General features: G+C 34.3%; 1 pseudogene; it reads left to right on the plus strand.

Annotated features, from left to right (window-relative positions):
* Positions 1 to 1,181: 1,181 nt before the first annotated feature.
* On the plus strand, positions 1,182 to 11,731 carry LOC134370425 (hypoxanthine-guanine phosphoribosyltransferase-like; annotated as a pseudogene).
* Positions 11,732 to 21,066: the final 9,335 nt, after the last annotated feature.

Raw genomic sequence — 21,066 nt, forward strand, 5'->3', positions numbered from 1 at the left:
TACTAAAGATTTTGTATTTCATCTTGAATATACATCCATACTTGAATATACTTCCATTTATCTTGAATGGAACATTTTTTAAGTGGGAGAATAATATAATTAAATGTAAATATAATTAATTAAATATTAAAAATTTATAAAGATTATTTGGCAATAATATATGGTAGAAAGTAAAGAGCTATGATAGGTTAGAGATGCCAAGTATAATTTGGATTCTGTAGTAGCAGTCCAAGCAAGGTAGAAGTTACAGCTTTGCAACACTGTCAGAGCAAATGGAAAAGTGATAATAAATAAAAACAGCATTATGGAGAAAGAATGGGTAAGTCTAAAAGTGGCTGATGGGACAAGGGTCTCAAAGAGAGAATGAAGTCTGGGATGTGTCCCAGCTTTCTGACTTGGATGACTGCTCGAATTATTTTTAGTTGCATTTAGTGTTCATTCTTATTATAATAGGGAGTAAACAAATTTCCTGTCAACTGATTATGTGCCAGGCTGTGTACTCAGCACATTTTCTGCATTATTGCATCTAATCCTCAAAATTGGCAAGCAAAGTTGGCTATATTATTACACCCATTTTATACATGGAAATTAAGACTTACGGTGGTTCAGTAGCTCATCCGCAGTACAGGAATTTGAACCTAAGCTGCCTTATTCTACCACCTGAGCTTTTAAACTCTCTACCTACCATGCCCCTAATGATACTGTTTATAAACCCAAGCTTGCAAGAAAACAATAAGGAATCGGGGGGAAAGAAAATGACTTCCGTTTGGACATAACAAGTTTTGGATCTCTATATGGCATTCACAATGCAGATTTCTAATAGGCAATCTCCGAAGAATAGATAGTATTCTAATGATCAATATTAGAGGAATTAGAGCTACTTGTTAAGATTTGAGAATTACCAGTAATCATGAGAGGACAAAAGGCAATTTCAAGAATGATGAGTTTAAATGCATAAGGAATTCAAAGACAGACAGAGAAAGATTGACATTTCAGCTACAAGAAGAAGAGCATATTCTGGGAGAAAAATGAAGGGATAAATAAGAGAAAATCCGGAATGATGTTACCACGAATGTAAAAAAAGTTAAGAATAAAGAATGTTTAGCATGGAAGGTGCCACACAAGAGCCGACCAAAATGAGTATTTAAAAATAAACTTTGGATCTGGCACTTACATGGACAATGACAACCTCAGAAAGAGCAGTCTGGATGGAGTTAGACAGACAGATGATGCTGACGGGTTGTCAGCAGGTGAAAAGGTGGCGCTTATTCTATTGGAAAACCTGGTCTGTGAATGGGAAAGAGAGGGAGGCATGATATAATTATAGAGGAAAGTGGAGTTCAAGATTGCCTCTGTGTTACAGATGAGGGAGACTGAAGTGTGTCCTCAGAGTGAGGGAAAGCTCTAGTAGAAAAGGTGAGATCCCACATACAGGAAAAGGGAGATATTTGATGGAGAAGTTTCCAGAAGAAAAGGTAGGATGAGAATCCAGGGCACATACAGGAACAGCCATGAATTGAGTGAACAAAACATAACAGAGACTTGAATGGAGGTTAGAGTAAATATCAGTAGGCTTTTAAGTTGAGGTTAAGAAATTTGATGGATTCTACCCAATAATCTCCATTTCTCTGTGAAACGTATGACAAAGTTTCTGTCTCCGAGAGAGAAGAGAGATGCACGGGAATGGGACAGACACTCTGAAAATTATAGAGTCTGGAATAACTTCTCGAGGAAAGAAGAAATAAACTTGTCAGTCAAAGATGCAAAAGCATTGGCAAGTATGACTTTCTCCAGCCAGGGAGCCTGACTGCAGGCACTGAGAAGAGTTATGGTGTGATTGACCAAAGCTTTGGGACTGGCAAGAGGTAAGGACCTCTTACAAAATTATCCAAATTATCTACATACAAAATTATCCAAAGTAATGAGAATTTTACTGGGCAAGGAATGCAGGTAGACTTATTAACAAGTGAATGGGAAAGGTCCCATTACTAGAGAGCATTTTTAAGTCAGGACAATTTTTACCTTGTGGCTTGGCAGTGAATTGTGCAAGTGGAGTAGTGGCGAAGGTTTTCTTAAGTCAAGGATGTAATCACATTGAAGCTACATATCCAAACAATCATTGAACTTGATGCTGCAGATCCTCTAAGCATATAACATGATTTTGATAAAAACACAGTTGGCAAAGACCCCAGTGACATCTACTTTTCTGGTAGGATAGAGGACGATGTGGCAGAATTTCACAAGGCTAGAGAATAAATACTTTGGCATAAAGGAAAAGAGTAATATTTCTGAAATAGCAAGGTTTTGATCCTCACTGCCTTATTCCAGCCTTTTGATATTTTAGGAAGAAATATTTGTTGTTGTTCATGTTATCATTGTGATTTGGGGGCTGTCTTAAGATAAAGACTAGGTGACAAATTACAAAGTCTAAAACACTGGTGGGCAAGGACAGACCCCATAGAGGTGCACCAGTGATGTCAGCCCTGGGAATCACAAAAGCATGTTTACTAGGGCTGATCCCAAAGGAAACTTCCCCCACCTCAGAGATTTTTCAGGTGACTGGTTCTCAGTGTAGGCCGAGATACCAAAGTCTTAGGTACTCTAAAATATTTTTAGAATATTATCACTGTTTATTTTTCAGCTTCTAAATTTGCATTTTTGGAAAATGCTCTTCTCAGCAACATAATATATATAGCCAACATACATAAATTAGAACACAAAAGCCAATGCAGCTATTTATTGGGTGGGAAAATCTACTAGATGAGGGGGGAAAAAAGGAATGAAATGATTGTAAATTATATATTTGTGCACAAGAACTTAAGTTGTGAAAAATATGCTATTCCATCAGCAAAACTCATAGCATTTATAGATCAGTAAAACATCTTTGAACATTCTTCAGATATCTGGCTTAGCAAAAACTTGAAAAAGCACTTTTCATGCATTTTTGTGCTTGATAGTAAAGCCTATGAATACTTCACAAGGCAAATTTAATCTTCCTTTTTCTGTATCGTCTATGTCAGGCCCCATCCAGGCTGAATTTGTAGAAAACATTACTATTTCCAAATTATACATTTATTTTGAGAGGAATGATTATGGGATCTCAAGGATGTAGGGGACTTTTAAGGCTAGGAACCCATTTACACAATTGGCAAACTTTTCTGTGTCTAGAGTTTTTGCTATAACTAACCCCAGTTTCTCCCCTAATGCTAGGCCTACTATTGCCTATGTGAACTATGGGTTTTTACTACTCCATTACAGTCAGCTGTGGGGTTAGATTGTGCTAAGTTCATTTTGTAGTGATGAGAAAGATTATTGGAGGTGTTATGAGCTGAATTATTTCCCCAAAATTTATATGTTGAAACTCTAATCCCTAGAGTCTCAGAATGTTACTATATTTGGAGACAGATCTTTCAAAGGGTAATTAAGTTAAAATGAGCTAATTAGGATGTACCCTAATTCAGCATGACTGGTGTCCTTATAAAGAGAGGAAATTAGGGCACAGACATACACAGACACAGGGAGAAGACGGCCATCTACAAGACAAGATGAGAGACCTCACATGAAACCAACCCTCCAGACACCTTGATCTTGGACTTCCAGTCTCTAGAATATTGAGAAGATAAATTTCTTTTGTCTAAAACAAAGTCAGTGATATGTTGTTCTGGCAGCCCTAGCAAACCAAAACAGGTGGTAAAAGGAAAACAACACCTAATACATCAGTCCATACTCTTTATAGATCCAGTTTGTAAGATTCTCTTTCTGCTTTACTGTGACAACCCAGTAATTCCGTCACAGAAGAATGATACAAAGATTCAGAGAGAAGAATCAAAGCTGCTAAAAGATCTTCGTGTGTCCTGAAATTCTGACTCTTTGTACTATTTTTGCCCCCATTATTTCAGAAGATGGTTTTGAAAAACAAGCTTAGCATTCCCTGGAGCAAAAGGGGTGGGAAGAAGAAAGAATTTAAATTACCTGCTAATGAGTAAAACTCCTTGGTGTATAAAGCTAAACTTTAAGTTACTAATTCAAAGATTTCCTGTTTAACGTATGATTTCAGAATACCCTCCAATTTAGTGTTTAGGGCATTAGGAAAACTCAGAAGCGCAGCTTGAATGCATTCTAATTATAAAGTTAAAAGATTGGATATTGAATTACTTAGTGTGCCACTTATGTACTTTCCAACAATAATAAATGTTTCAAAATAAGCAGCAGCCTTATAAAATTCAAATAGATGATAGTTGGGTTATGGTAAATGTGAGTCAACTGCCATTTCCTTATCTGAAAAGCAATATGTAAAAAGAGAGCACGTCAAATATGTCTGCAAATGTCAACAACAGAGTAAATCTCAGCAATCTTTTGAGCGATTACACAACAGAAAATGGCTTAGTAGTGAACCAAATAGTTTCTATTGATAATTTTTTGCAAATTTTTTAAATGGCTAAGCATTTCCTGTAGGTAATTTTTTTTTTAACCTCTCTGTTCCTGTACAATGTGGTAAAGATTTTTCAATATTGCCACACAATTAAATTGTGGGAACCTTGATGATCTTGTCATGATGTGACAGGACTGGCCATTTACCAGATGATGATATAAGCGTTGGAACTCTTCTGTGACTTGTTCCTACCAAGGAATCCTTGTATCACTGATGATTAAATAGCAAATTACGTATACTAATAAAAATCAAACAGATGATAGTTGGGTTATGGTAAATGTGAGTCAACTGCGATTTCCTTATCTGAAAAGCAATATGTAAAAAGAGAGCACGTCAAATATGTCTGCAAATGTCAACAACAGAGTTAATCTCAGCAATCAACAGATGCACCTTTTCAGTTGAAAACCTGTCTCGTTAAGACATTTTCTGATGCTTTTGCCTCTCAACTATGTTCCTGAATCCAAGTAGAGTAGGTATTTAAGTGAAGAAAGGAAACGAATAGAGAAGGGTAGGAAGGATAGGAGAAATTGAGGACTCCTTTCCATTGACTTCAAAGATTAATCAACAACAATTTGTAAAAGTAATTTTCAAAGCTTGTTCTTTCATGTAAAAACCTCTTCATTTTATATTTTGGCTAAATAAATTTAGGATTGGCTATGAGACATCTCAAGAGTACCTTCAAATAGTTTTGTTGGCAGTTACTTTTGACATTCTGACATATTGTAAAATATTTTATTTCTTTCAAAGCATGTTCTAGTTTTTGGGACAGGCTTCAAAATAGATTTATTATACTGTTTAATATCACTTTTTTTCAAATATATGTGATTTTAATTTTATCTTTCTCTTTCACAATTTATGCTTCAAGACGAAATATTATAGTTTTAAAAAATTGACTTGATAAGTAGGGCTAATGGTTTAGCATCCCTCCTCCTGAAAATCTCACTGAAATGAAGTATTTCAGTATGGAATTTGCTAACCTTCTTACTTTCTCGGCCAAAGTTTTTTAACACCTTCCAAGGCCTTGCTTCATACCAAGCTGTAAAAATAAAAGAAGGTCTTAGTTAAGGTGCAAACACGCAACAAAAATTCTGTCAGCGTTAAAAGAATAAAAGCAACATTAACAACACAGTAGCAGTTGACACAAACAATATAAATATTTGACTTGTGTCTGTATATTGATTGAAGCTTGGCTGAAGAGTTTATTTCATTCTCACCTCCCTCTTCAAGTCCTTGGTGACAGGCCTGAAGGACCTGAAGCTGTTTCCTTTTCTGCCTTGTTGAAGGGAAAATCAGTTAAACCCTATTGGTGGAGAGCTTGAGTCAGGGTTGAGAGGAAGAAATGGGGCCCTAAGGGGAGAAGAAATTTTAAAAATCTGAGAAGACTACTGTGAATTAAAGGAAGAAAGAAGAGGTGCAGAAAGAGGGGACTCCTTGATGTCACAGGTAGACAACTCAGTGTAGACTGATGGGGATTTACAGGTGCACTGAGGAAAAACATTAAATACACACACACAAACAAGAGATGTTTCTACATCATCCTCTGGATTCCGTGTATATGCTTGATCATATAAAGTTGTGTGCTTCACTTATAGAAATAAACTGTGCCTTGCTGCTTCAGTTAGGCCAGAGGGATTACACATTAAAGAAGTACAAAAATAAAAAGAACTTGATGTCAGAGGTAGAAAATAAGAAGTGATAGTCCCCAGAAATAAGAACAGAATGATTTACAGAAGTGCAAAGCATATTGGAGCAAGTCGATGATAATACTGACAGGCCTAAGGAACCCACAATCACATACAGAGATGACAACATCATAAGAAAGTATTTTTCCATCAGAATCTACAGGTAATTCTACAATCAGAAGCAGAAGCTCCAAAGGTAAGAAGAAAGAGACTTTCATTTGTGCACCAGCTTAATGCATAGAATACAGAACCATCCACCCCTCTGCCCTGCAGCCATCTGAGCAGAGTGATCCAGAGACCAGAGCAGCAAAGCAGTGACTTCAGAGCCAGTTTGAGGCAGTAAACGAGTGCATTTAGAAGACACAATCACCAAGAGCTTAGTTTCCACAGTCAGAATTGCACTTACCACAAATACAGGAAGAAAGTAACATTCTCATTTGGATAAGAATTGTTACTTTGCTTATTAATTTTACTTAAAATTAATTTTAAAATATGAAGTTAATTTTCAAATATGAACAATTAATTTTCATGGAACATTTAAAGAAAATCAACAGCATTTAAAAGTGCCATCAAAGAAAAATACTCACTAACAGTGTTATAGAAAAACATTTAAAAATTAAGATAACTGTAATCATTATCCAAAGAAATATTTGAGAGTTAAGGTATTCATTTCATTCTTTAGAAAGCACAGGTTGCTAAGACAAAATGTATGTTTTAGGAAAAGATAACTGGTAAAACAAAATCAAACCAAACATTAGTTGAAGATTACAATTGAAATGGCTCAGGATAAAATTAGGGAATTCAAAATCTGAGGAGTGGGATTTTCTCTTAACACATCTGAACACCCCCCCCCCCAAATTAGAAAATGTGTGACGAAATGTGATAGATATTGATAGAGATGCAAAAGTTTCACCTACATGAAACAAAAGAAGAGAGCAAGAGAGAAGGGAAGGAACTATAAACCTAAATTGAGAAACTCATGGAATTAATTCTGACTACAATATATTTTGCTTTTATCAGTCATGTGAGTAATGCATGGCTAATTTATTCAGCTGTTACTAAATGCTGGTCATAATTCTAAACAATTTATGTGCAATTTCACATTCAATTTTTACAACTCCTCGTAAGCTAAGTTGTCACCATTTTAAAGATGAAGATTCAAAGGTTTCAAAGGGTAATTATCATCTTCAAGTCATTCAGGTAACAAATTGAGCCACTTCCTAGACTCTCAGAATCCTAAAACACTCAGGGATTTGAGTTTTTTTACCTGGACTACGTGTAAATTCCGTAGTTGTGGATGCCAATAACTACCAGGTGTCCAAATAAGCATGGTGTATTGTGTGACGTTATAGTAATTTAGTATGTATCATAATACATTTTCAAGAAAAAGAATTCAAGTCTCTGGAAATATATAAATGTAACACACTAACATACATTTTCGGAATGAACTTTTCTTCTCTAAATGTGGGTTTAATAAAACCTTTATATCTACTATAGCTCTGTTTGCCAAAATTGGGAATATTGTGAATCACACAAATATAGCAGTGTCTGTTGTCTTGCTAATGACTGTATAAAGTCTATTACTGTCAGTGGTAATTCTGAAGTCATACATTCTCTATGAAAAAGCTTTGTTTCACAAGTTTTTATTCAGTACTCCACATGATTTGTGTTTGACAATTGCAATCTTACTATTCTTTACTCTTTTTGTGTTTTTGACAGTTACATCTTTTTGTTGCTTTTATGGCAAGAAGTTAAACTAGAGAGGCACAATGAATATATTTTACGTATTAAAATGTTCTTAATGATATCTTTTTTGTTCTAGGGTTATGTTAACATTTCCTTAACTTTCTTTCACTATCCATCCTTTTATTAAACCACAGAAGGTTAGGTTTTGGGTCATTATGTTTTGTTTTGTTTTGTTTTAGATGGAAGGAAGACAATTAAAAGTTAGTTTATAAAGATTCAGCATATTTCAACTATAATAAAGATATTTATTTTTTTCATAGATACTTAATCATTTTTGACTCATTTACAAAAGAGTGAAGGTCTAAGCAGGAAACAAAGTGTATTTCTTGTCTATCAAAATGGATTTTAATAAAAATTACACTCCTCAGAAAAGTGCTTAGATATTAAAGAGCAAAGGCCTGTCTAAAAACATGGAGAAACTCTAGATTTTTCTCAAAACTGTTGTTGGCTAAATCACAGTGCCTGTATTATGTCAATAGTTCACTTCTTTTTCCAAATACCAATGACATTACATCATTTCCCCACTTAAAAAGTGAGAAAATGTGCATTTGCTCAAAGGGAACTGGAGACTTCAAAGAGGCTTGCAAATGAAACTAGCGTTTTTGTAATATCCATACAAGATACAGTGTTGGGCATTTTATATTTTTAAATCAGATAACACAACATCCTGAGAGGCAGGCATGTTGAATTCTTATTTTACAAATCACAGACCAAATATTCGGTGAGAAACTAAGAGAACCAGTTGGTTAGAACTGTGGTTAATTCAAGAGCTCTGAAACTCATGTTTACCCCAACTCATTCAAAAGCACCTGACATTTTTTGTTTGCTTTGGTTTTGTTTTTGCAAAAATGAAAAACTATGCCAGAAAAATTATTTTGGGGAAAAAAATAAGTAAATAAACTATCTTGATTGTAGATAGAATACTCCTGCTTTTTATAGATTGGGTGAGTCTCTCCTATGCAATCAGACTCTATCAGCGCTTCCTGAGCACAAGCTTAACAGGGCATAAATGCAAGAGTCGGATGGAGAGTAAGTGGGAGAACTGTCATTGACAGTCTTAACAAGCTCTGATCAATTGATTTATGTAAAAAATCCAATTAGGCCTAGCTGACCAGAGCTCTGTTGACATCAGAGTTGGGTCAGATTGTGAGTAGTTTCCTGTTAGGATCTCCCTTGGCTAAGTGAATTGCTCAGCATTTAAACCCCCTTTGGTTTAAATCCTATAATAAATATCCTGCCATTATTTGTCCATGTATATTAAAAGCCACATGCATGAAAAAAGCATAACAAAGATCTAGTTGGTAAAAATAATCATTTAATTGTGTTTCCATACACATATGAATAAAAATAAAGTGTGTTATTTTTTCCTTAATCAAATGTTTCTGAACAAAATTAAGTCTAATTCCATGGAAAAAGCCTAAAACTAAAACTTCCACTGGTCTTCATTTCCTGTTTTGTCATCAGAACTCCTTAAAACTTCACATAGTTATTTTAAAATTATTTAGCATAGTGGTTAAAAAAAAATAGTCCTCACTAATTCTAAATTAAATCCTATTTAAGTAGATTTTTTTTTTCTATTTTTGGGTATATGGTTTTTATGCACATTCCTAATAAAACTCTATGTCATAAACTACTAAGTTAACGGACACTAAATGGACATATTAACTAGCCTCTTTTAACTTGATTCTGGTGTTTTATGGCCCCTTAGCATTAGTGATGGCTGCGTTTGTTTGATGAAGAATGTCATCAGCTTCGTTTTCCATACAGGCTCAGAACAGTTCCGCTTTTATAATTCAAACTCAAATTTACAACATTCATGTCCTGGAATTCTAGTGGGCTTGGTCAAACACAAACTTAACATTAATCAATTTTGATGGGTCCCCCTATAGCATTAAGATTAAGTGTTTAATAGCAGAAGGTAGTGAAACCATGAGAACATTATATGACGTCCTTAGATTTTATACAGCTGGGATATAAGACAGAAATAATACATCAGTTTCTTGTCCCCAGGTCAGTCCACTTTCCAGTGTTCCATATTTGACACTACATTCACCTATTTTTTATTTCGGTCTGCCAAATGTATATTTTCTTTACATGTTTAAAAGAGCAACTGAGCAGAGTTCATTGCTTTCTGGAGTGGATACCATTGTATTTTGTAGCATGTAATCACTTTCTTCTAGATCTGTTTTTCTTATTCAGATTTAAACTTGAGTATTGATTTATTTGACAGTAACCAATACAGTGCTTGTCTCAGGTATATATTTAATATGTATTTCTTCACTAATTTAATGAGCAATATGTCCAAGAGATACATGCTATGTATACATGTGTATTTATTTATTATAGCCCAAAAGAGTAAAGTACATTGAGAATAGAAGACACGGCATTTAAAATTTTTTTTTTATAGCAGACACATAGGGCTGTACCCCAGATCAGCTCTCAAATATTTGCTGAAGGAACAAACAACTGAACAACACATTATTACATATGACATTTACTATGGTTTCAATGTTTGCACCTTCCAAAACTCATGTTGAAATCTAATTGCCATTGCAATGGTATTGAGGTAGTTGAGTGAGGTATTGAGGTGGAACCCTTAAGAAGTAATTAGGCCATGAGGGTTTTGCCCTCACAAATGGAATAATACTGTTATCTTACAAAAAGGCAAATTTAGCCTCTCTCTCTCTCTCTCCCTCTCTCTCTCTCTCTCTCTCTCTCTCCTCTTTCTCTCCCCTGCCCTCATCTTTGCATTTCCACTGTGTGATGTGATGCCTTCTGCCATGTTACAACACAGCAAGAAGTCCCTTCTCAGACTCCACACCTTGATCTTTGACTTCCCAGACTGCAGAAGTGTGAGAAATAAGTTTTTGTTGATCATAAACATAAATTACTCAGTCAGTAGTATTCTACTACAGCAGCACAAAATGGACTAAGACAATATTCATTGTCTACAAATGATCAAAAATATTTCAGAAAATTGCATTGTGTGAAAAAATTACTTGACCCTGACAGTGTTGTCATATCAATCTGTTATCCAGACTTTGTTTTGAAAATTTTCTTCTTCTGTAGGATCTTATTTATAAAACAGGTTTCAAAAATATGAAGTATTATTCTACTGGTCCCCTGAAAGTATTTTCAGGACTTCTTAATCCAAAAAAGATTTAAAAATAGTAGTAGAAGACTCTCTGGGCTTTCCGCAGTGGCCCGCCTCCTGCAGCTTCTCTGTCTTTTCCTCTGCTCAGCTGTCAGATCTCTCCTCCTCAGACTGCAGTCAGTCCTCTTACTGGCCAGGATGGGGACTGCACCCCAGTGCTATGATTAGTAACGATGAACAGGGTTATGACCTAGAATTATTCTGTATACCTATCATTACATGGATGATTTGGAAAAGGTATTTATTCCTCATCTATTAATTATAGCCAGAACTAAATGACTTGCTAGGGAGGTGATGAAGGAGATGGGGGACTATCACACTGTAGCCTTCTGTGTGCTCCAAGGCTATAAATTCTTTGTTGGCCTGCTGGATTATACCAAAGCACTGAATAGAAATGGTGATAGATCCATTCCTATGACTATAGATTTTATCAGAGTGAAGAGCTACTGTAATGGCCAGTCAACAGGGGACAAAAAAGTAATCGGTGAAGATGATCTCTCAACATTAACTAGAAAAAATGCCTTGATCGTTGAAAGTATAACAGGCACCAGCAATACAATGCAAACATTGTTTTTCTTGGTCAGGGTCAAGTGGTATAATCCAAAGATGGTTCATGTTGCAAACTTGATGAAAAGAACCTCTCAAAAAGTGTTGGATATAGACCAGAGTCATGTTTATATCATTAGTGAAACCGAAAAAGCAAAATGCAAAGTCTGAGATGAGAGTTCAAGTTGAATTTGGAAACATCTGGAGTCCTATGGACATTGCCAGTAAAATTATCAAATGTTTTAGTTCTGTGGCTATCTGCTTAGTAAAGCTTTTTTACATGTAACTTCCAAGAATTTTATCTGTTTTGTATTTTGGAAAAGTCAGTCGCTGTATCCCTGAACACTTCATTTGCACTATGAGCCTATAGACTGTAAGTTCCCTTTTGGTGAATTGTTGTTTAGCTTGTGAATGAAAAAAAAATCTTAAAACCATACCACCATTGAATGGGAATATTGAAATTGTATCTGTAAGAAACATGTAAAAAGAAAATATATTTGTTTTTTAATTGGTATTTTAATTTTTGCATATTCAGGAAAAAGCAGAAGTAACTGAACATTGTTAATTGTGTTTAAAAAAGTAATAAGCAGTCAGTTTTCACATCAATGATAGCATCTAAGAGTTTTTTTCTGTCATATAAACCTACATCCTGGAATTATTTTAGTAGGATTTCAGTAGTGTTGGCTATATTTTCCTGCTTCTCGACGTTATTTCCAGTGAATCTCTGTCAACAGTTTATTTTAAATGTGAATAAATAAATTTCAAAAAAAATTTTTTAAAGAATTGCACAAAGACTTGGAAATTGTTCAGGAATAGGGTTTGTATAATGATGAAATATAAAATAGTAGAGCTGTGCACATGAGCATGTGAGATCTCTTCAGAAGAAGAAACTTCATGAACCATGTAAACCTATTTATCAAATCAATTGTATGAAACCTTTGGCTTTGTTACAGCAAAGGGGCTTTCATCGTATTTATTGAAAATCTCTCAGAGACTAACCGACCAAAACATAGGACAAAGCATTGTGCTCTTCATGACCAAAGAAATGGACCAAAAGTAACAGTAAAATCATGGACTGTAGGTGGTAGAGTATTCAAAAACAGAAGGAGGGGAGTGCGGGGGGGAAATTATTTGCTCCCAAGGAAACTTCACAAATCACAAGTTCTTTCCAAACTAGTGTGAATAACTAACGTCAAATGATGGATTATCCTCCTGTGAATTGTGAATAATAACTTCTGAGTCATTTTCAGATTACCAGGAAAATAGTCACTGGATCTTCAACACAAATCAAAACACAACTGAAGCTAAAGGGGGAAAAAAAGTCAGAATGTAAAAAAGCAGAACAGAAATACACTGCTAAGAGATAGTAAAAAAATAACAAGGCATACCAAATATTTTATTAAACATTCCCCCCAATATTCCTTCAAATCAATTTTGTTGCTAACTAATATACTAGTATAGTTTATGGCATGGACCATGTTTTCTGAACATTATCGATGGTTCTATTACGTGGGACATAGTCGAGAGCCTTTCCATAAAATTAGCAAGTATTGCAAAAGTTCCAAAATTCCTAAAATAAATTATTTTACAGGCTTGGTCTCACAAAAAAATTATACCTATTTGTTATGAACCACAATCAGAAAGGAAGAATTCTGGCTAAGGAAACATTTTGAAAGATTTTGTTGTTGTTGTTTGGTTAGATTTTGCATTTCAGTTCTTGATATGGGCACTCCAGACTCAAAAATATCATCTGCATTTTAACTCCTGGTTTATCCAGCTCTAACAAACAGAGCTAAAAGGATACTTTTATTTGGACTCCATTGAGACGAAGAGCTGGTTAAGTATAACAACAAATACAACAAATAAAATACTATATACGTGTATGTGTGTGTGTGTAATTTTTCATGCCATGGTCTGAATGCTGTGTCCTCGCAAAATCCATTTGTTGAAACCTAACTCCCAAAGTGATGGTATTGAGAAGCAAGGCCTTTGGGGTGGATGATTAGGTCATGGGAGTGGAGCTCTCATGAATAGAATTAGTGCCCTTATAAGAGACACTAGAGAACTGCCTTGCCCCTCATAGCAAGAAGGTACCATCTATGAACGAATCAGACAGCGGACCCTCCCCAGACACTGTACCTGCCGGCACCTTGAGGTGGGACTTCCCAGTCTTTAGAACTGTGAAAAATAAATTTCTCTTTTTTTGTGAGCTACCCAGGTTATAATATTTTGTTACAGCAGCCTGCATGGACTAAGGCAACTGATAAATTAACCTAACAATACACAGCCTTGGGAATCCACATAAAATTTGTTACACATCTTCAATAATTGATAGTGATCTGATTTTTCAAAGATTATGTTATGGAAAGATGTTTATATAAGGGCAAGGGTCCTGACTTCCACTTAGGAAAGACATATTTAAACATACTTTCATCCACTTACAAAGCTGGTTTTGTTACACTTAGAGTGAGGCTGTGAACACAAACATTTGAATTCAGTGAAGTCACATTAATAAAATGTATATGTTTATACAAAATGAAGCCATAAAATCACCTGGAAGACCAGAAACTTTTGGGTCACCTGCAGCCGCTCAATTAGCCTCCTGCGCAACTGAGGGAATTCCAAAGTACCCTCTGTCAATGTGTTTACACCCCATTTGTACAGCTTGAGACGTGAACTCATGACTAAATGAAGTGGCCTTTCTCTAGAGGAGGGCTAGACAGCTGGCAGGGTCAATCTGCCTCTGACTTCAAACTCAAGGCCTCTTCTGTCTCAAATTCTATTCATGGACCTTTGTACCAACCATTACATTCAGATGGACTATGGTGCATTTCATAACAGCAAGGAAAAGATAATAAACAATAAACTAAATAAAGTGTCTTATCTGTTAAAAATCAGAATTCTCACCTAGTAGAATTAATTTAAATCCTTAGGTAAAAAAGAGATGTGTAATCTTCTCTGGTCCGTTTAAGATTTCTTTCTTGTTTTCTTTAAAATGCTTTCAGCAATTGCTTGTCTTTTCTGTGATTTGGGGATCAAACAAATGATTATTTCTTTAAGCCAAAGAATCTGATCTTTATTGTTTCAAATTTTATGTTCTAAATACAGTATTCCTCTAATTGTATTACTGAAGAAGAAAGCTCCCTCTAATTTGCTCAGAAAAGAAAATGCTTTTTGCTCCGTATGTGTATTCTTGCAACTTTGTGACTCTGTGAGCCCGATCCTTGTTGCCTGTGCTTTTTGCCTACATGTAAAAATGTGAGGCAGATTTTAAATTCCTTTCATTTCAAGGGAATAATATAATTTTCAGATGGGGCCTTAGAACCAAATCTACGCATGAGCACAAGTATGGTTATTACCTGTTAAACCTTAAGAGTATGTTTCCTGGTTACCATAGTTTTTTGTTTTGCAATTTCCATAGGACAGTGGTGTCTAGATTTGGGGGAATTTTGAACCATTTAGAAAAATGAGAAGCCATAAAGTTGCTCTTTTTCCAAGTTAGTATATTAAAAACAAAACCAAAAGTGATTTATTTGTCACCAAATGTCATAAAAGAAATATTAAAAATATAGAAATACAAAGTTCAGTATAATGGCAGTTTTTCAAAGTATAAAGATTTAGTATTTAAAAGCACTCTCTACATCACTTTTATTGCCCTATCTCTGATGGATCTCTATGGATTGGCACTTTTTCTAAATCAGTCAGGAATTTGGGGACCATGATCTTGGCATCTTGTATATGCAGTCTGTGAATAGTGAATGATTTGTACATGCAGCATTAAAAATATGCTGCATTACTTGCCATCATTTATTTAATTTAATTATTGCATAGAATCTGTTTTTACATTCTATGTCATACCTGTAATTTTTAGAAAATTAAGCAAGCCATTGTTTAATAGTTTTTACTTTTTCTGTTGTTTAACAAATGCCACTATCCTCTCATTTTGGGAAATGTGACTTTTCATGATACTATGTTTAAGAGATTTAATATAAATTTAACAAAATTACTCAGAGTAACTTCTCTTAATGATTCATTAGGTAAGTAAACTCAGGGAAGAAATAATTAGAGATTTGCAATTTAAACAAAGATTTATAACTAAAACTACTTATTTAAATAATAAACTACTTCATTGGGAATACACATTGAAAGACATGTCTAAACTTTGATCTTTTTCATGCCCAAGGGGTAGCCACTTCTATTGCTTTCTTATAGATACTTTTAGTTTTCTTTTTACAGACATAAGCAATATTTATGTTACATAGTTTATCTGTTCATCTTTCTCACACAAAACTAGCAGCTGTAGACCTTATGTGCCTTGCTTTTTTCACTAACAAAAATATCTTGAAAGATTTTCCATATCATTACATAGACAATAACTTTATTCTCTCTTTTCAACATTTATTGAAGTATAACAACCTTAAAGAAGTATAGCTTTACATATTTCACACAGAGGAGGTCATCAATTTGATTTTATTGTTTGACAATATGCATTACACAAATTTATGTAACAATATATCTTTCAGATTAATGTTCACAGACTGTTTTATTTATCAATCTAGAAGAGATATTTTAAAAATACTATGGTAGGAAGGTTTCAACTTATTTATTGTTCAAGGGGAGAAACCATCACTCATTACAGTTATTTTATACTTCCTGTAAACCCTTATTAAACATATGCTGGAAGCAGCAATTCAGGAGTTATGTAGATCTTGCCAGTAATGATGAGTAGGCACAGATAAATGTACTGTATGTTTTTTTGAAAAATGGAAATAACTAAGACAAACTAAGTTCAAATGTTTTAAAATCCTATGTCATTTTATTTAGACAAATGATTTCACATTTACTCAGAACACAAACCCTATTTACAAAGCCATTTCACATTTATTATTTATTTATTGTTTATGTGTTTCACATTAACAGTCCAGAAATCGCATGTAGTAGACACACAGCAGGAAGGATAAGTGCTTAGACATTAGGAGTTTAATTTGTGTCTGACAGAGCTTACTTTTACAAAAGACTGACAAAATAATATTAGTTTTTTGAAATAATAAACAAAATTGACAAGCCATTAGCTAGACCAACCAAGAAAAAAAACAAAAAAGACTAAAATAAAATCAGAAATGAAAAAGGAGACATCACAATTGATACCACAGAAATACAAAGGATCATTAGAGATTATTGTGAACAAACTATCTACCAACAAATTGGAAAACCTAGAAAAAATAAATACCTGGATACATGCAATCTACAAAGACTGAATGAAGAAAAAATTTAAAAACCTGAAAAGACCAATTACGAGTAATGATATTAAATGAATAATAAAAAGTCTCCCATTAAAGAAAACTTCAGGATTGAATGGCTTAATTGCCAATTTCTACCAAACATTTAAAAAGAATTAATACTAATTCTTCCCAAACTCTTCCAAAAAAATTGAAGAGTCAAGTTTTTCTCAAACTCATTCTAGGAGGCCAGCATTCCCCTGACATCAAAACCAGACAAGGACACAACAAAGAAAGAAAACCATAGGCCAATATCTCTGATAAACATAGATGAAAAAAATCCTCAATAAAATACTAGCGAAATCAATCCAGCAGCATATTAAAAAAATCATTTGCCATGATCAAATGGTATTTATCCCAGGTATGCAACATTGGTTCAGCATATACAAATCAAAAATCACGAAACATCACATCAACAGAATGAAGGACAAAATCATATGATCATGTCATTGACACAGAAAAAGCATTTGGTAAAATTCAATATCCCTTCACAATAAATACCCTCAACAGATAAAGCATAGAAGGAATTTGCATAAACACAATAAAAATCATATATGACAAACCCACATCTAATGTCATACTGAATGGGGAAAAGCAAAAGATGTTCCTCTGGTATATCAACACAGCAGAATACTATTCAGCTATAAAAAATAAAATCCTTTCATTTGCAACAACATGGATGGAGCTGGAGACAATCATCTTAGGTGAAATAGGCCAAGCACAAAAAGACAAATAACACATGATATCACTCATATGTGGAAGCTTAAAAAAAAAAATTGCTTTACATAGAAGTAGAGAGTAGAATAATGCTTACCAGAAGCTGGGGGTGGGGAGAGGGGAAGTGGTGGATTAATGGGTACAAAGCTATGCTATCTATCCTAAGTGAATCAATGTTTAGTATTTGCATGTATTGGAACAACACACTGTACCTCCAAAATCTGTACAAATGAATGCTAAAATTTTTTAAAAAGACAAGTTATTTATATTTTAAAATCTGTGGAACTTGAAAACAGGATGTGGTTTGGAAATGAGGCTCTGCCACTGGCTAACCATACTACCTGGCATATCCCTTAAACAATGTCAGTCCCAATTTCCTTCACTAAACGATAGAAATAATATCTGCCTGCATTGTCTGGCAGTACTTTTTGAGGACCAGATAAGAAAATTTGTGAAAAAGTTCTTTTTAACTTTAAAACAATCTTCATATATAACTTCTTACTTGTATGGTTTGAATGTTTGTGTCTCTCCCAAATTCATATATTGAAAATTCTCAGTGTGATTGTATTAAGAAGTAGGGCCCTTAAGATGTGATTAGGTCATGAGTGCTGACACTAATCATGGGATTATTGCCCATATAAGAATGGCCCTGGGAAGCTTGTTCACTCCTTCTGCCATGTGAGGATACAGAGAGAAGGCACCATCTTTGAAACAGACACTGGGTCTGCTGGCACCTTAGTCTTGGACTTCCCAGCCTCCAGAACTGTGGGCTATAAATTTCTATTGTTTATAAATTACCTAGTCTTTTGTTGTAGCAGCTGAAATGGTTTAAGACATTAATTCTATCATTGGAAAGATTAGCATTTCCCTTGGTATATATTGTCCTGCTGAATTATTTTTTTAAATGGAGCTAAGTCTCTATTGCTGATTTTGGAAACTGGAGGGCCCCAAGCCTTAGCAATTTGTACTGATTATTGTTCCCGTTATCATATTTGAAGAAAAAAGTAAAAATCAATTCAATTTAAGGGTAAGAAATGTTACCAATTGATAAGAATTCAAGTCTGTGTTCAATAAATTGCTACATTGCCTTTAATCCCTAAGAAAAATACTAACAAAATAGTTATTAATTTCAAAATTCATCAAGTCAGCTGGGTGCTTTTACTCCGCTGACACACAACTGCCACATAATACCTGAAGCAGAACGGGACTCATGTGATTAATAGATACATCTTACAATCCTTCCTACGAGATGGGCCTGCAGGGCTCCAATCATTCGGAATTTATTTAACCTCACTTTTGCGACAGCCCAGCAAGAGCTGGAGATATAGAGCTGCTAAAATTACAACACAATTCTACAACTTACTTGAAGAGATTAAAAAAAAGTAACTTTCATTTCTCCAAAATATAATAAATATCTCAGAGGCTCTTCTTTACAGTTGATCCCAATAATGAAACCCATAAAGTGCTAAATTAATAAAGTAATTCAGCAGTAGAGATCACAAGAACATTCTGTTATTTGCAGTGAATGATACTTTCTGTGGTCAAAACTTTCTGTGTGAAGAAAATTAATTATTAAATATAATAATCTTCTTATTCTAATTATATTCCTGTAAATATAATTTAGTCATTTTGTTATAGTATTAGTGGTATGAAAATAAAAAGTTGGTAATATATGACGGAATCACTATACTTACCTTCATTCCTATATTTTATTTACAAAAATTGCATTTCATCTGTTATGTGTTAAACCAAATATTAAGCTGTATTCAGATCACACACACACACACACACACGTATTGTGCACACACTTTCATTGGGCATGAAGAAACTACAACGTGAATTAGACTGGCCAACTGAGTAAACTGTAAGAATGTAACTAACTTTGACTTCTTTTAAACTGTGAATTAACAAAAACTAATGGAAAAAAATGAATTTATCCTTAGTCATTTGCTTACCACTCTTCAAGGAAAAAAAAAAAATCCCATAAGAATGTGGGTGATACTCTATTCCTGCATAAATTCTTTTCTTGGTTTTATTTCTTTTATTGCCCTGTCTACAAAGCATGATTTACATATTTTTAAGCTTTATATGTCTTGCATACCATCTAACTGTTTTTGTTGTTTTGTTTGTAGTGTAGATGTGATGTAGTACTCTTTTTTAAAAAATTTCTCTTTTTGTTTTGGAGAAAGTTGCAAAAAGAGTCTCATCTGATTTCTACTAACTCCCACCTTACAATATATATGCAGTTCTTTTAGGGCTGGGTCACTTGGAATTTTATGTTATCACATATATTCATTCACCTTAAAATGTATTACTAGGAAATGATATAATAATAAAAAACTTAATATTTACTGTGCTCATACTATGTAGTTAACATCTCTTTACAATATCACTACTAATTAGCTTTTATTACTGTACTTATTTTGCAAAGTAGGAAATTGTGGTTACATAATTTAATAAATCCCCAATGATGCATAACTAGTGAAGGGTGGAGGCTGGCCTCAGTCCCCTGTTGGTCCGAGTGAAGAGCCACACGGTTGTACATGCTTTAGGTTATCATGCCGTGATAATGCCTCCTATGGCTCTCTCTAGAAACGTCAGCTGGCCCTCTTAAAAAATTTCAGTGTCACTATTGGTAATCACTCTTTGCTCTGAATCTACCCTGATGGAAAATTATCTTTCTTTCTAAGCTGTTCTGTTCTTCAAAGCCTCCCAAAGAATTCAGAGACCTATGGGATAGAGAATAAATACGTAGAAGGTATGATAGAGCCTTGGGTACAATTATTTCACATTTTTATAGCATAAGTCTACATTTCTTATTAATAATGTCATAATGAAGTTTTAATTGTCTAATATCACATCAACTGTCATAGTGTACATAAAACTGTTAATTGACTAACTGTAAAATCATGAGCCTTGATTAAGCTTTTTTTAATTCTTTGAGTTCATATGATCTCAGACATTATGCCATCTTAATTCCAGGTATTTGACAATTTTAGAAAAGCCAATTATATGCATTTCTCTTCAAATCTTATACTTACATGCAGTGACATTTGAAGATATTATTTGAGTCCATTTTTTTTTCCTCTTTCTCACTTGGTTTCATGTCATGGGATGTTTGGTGAGTTCTCATCTCTAGGACTGTACTATCTGCATTGGCCTCCCAGGTCTAGTTTCTTATTTGACTGGTTTTTTTGCTTTTTGTTTTCCTCTTCAGGTCAGTTACTCAAGCTCTGTTTTTTGAATGGAGGTATCTCCTATCTGATGATAAGAATGACTGTATCACCTCTTCCAGCACAAGCAGGAATAAGATTCACAGACATTTACAGAGGATCCTAGTAGAACACACTCACGTTCTTATCATGCTAAAACTTACTGTTCACGATTTGCTTTTTCAACTATAAATGATTCAGTAACCAACCTAAAAGTAATCTCTAATTTCAGATTCATCAAATACTTTTTCTGTAAAGATACTCAAATGCCATTTATAAGATGCAAATCATATTAATC

This window comes from Cynocephalus volans, chromosome 2 (assembly GCF_027409185.1).
Source record: "Cynocephalus volans isolate mCynVol1 chromosome 2, mCynVol1.pri, whole genome shotgun sequence".
NCBI classification, from domain to species: Eukaryota; Metazoa; Chordata; class Mammalia; order Dermoptera; family Cynocephalidae; genus Cynocephalus; species Cynocephalus volans.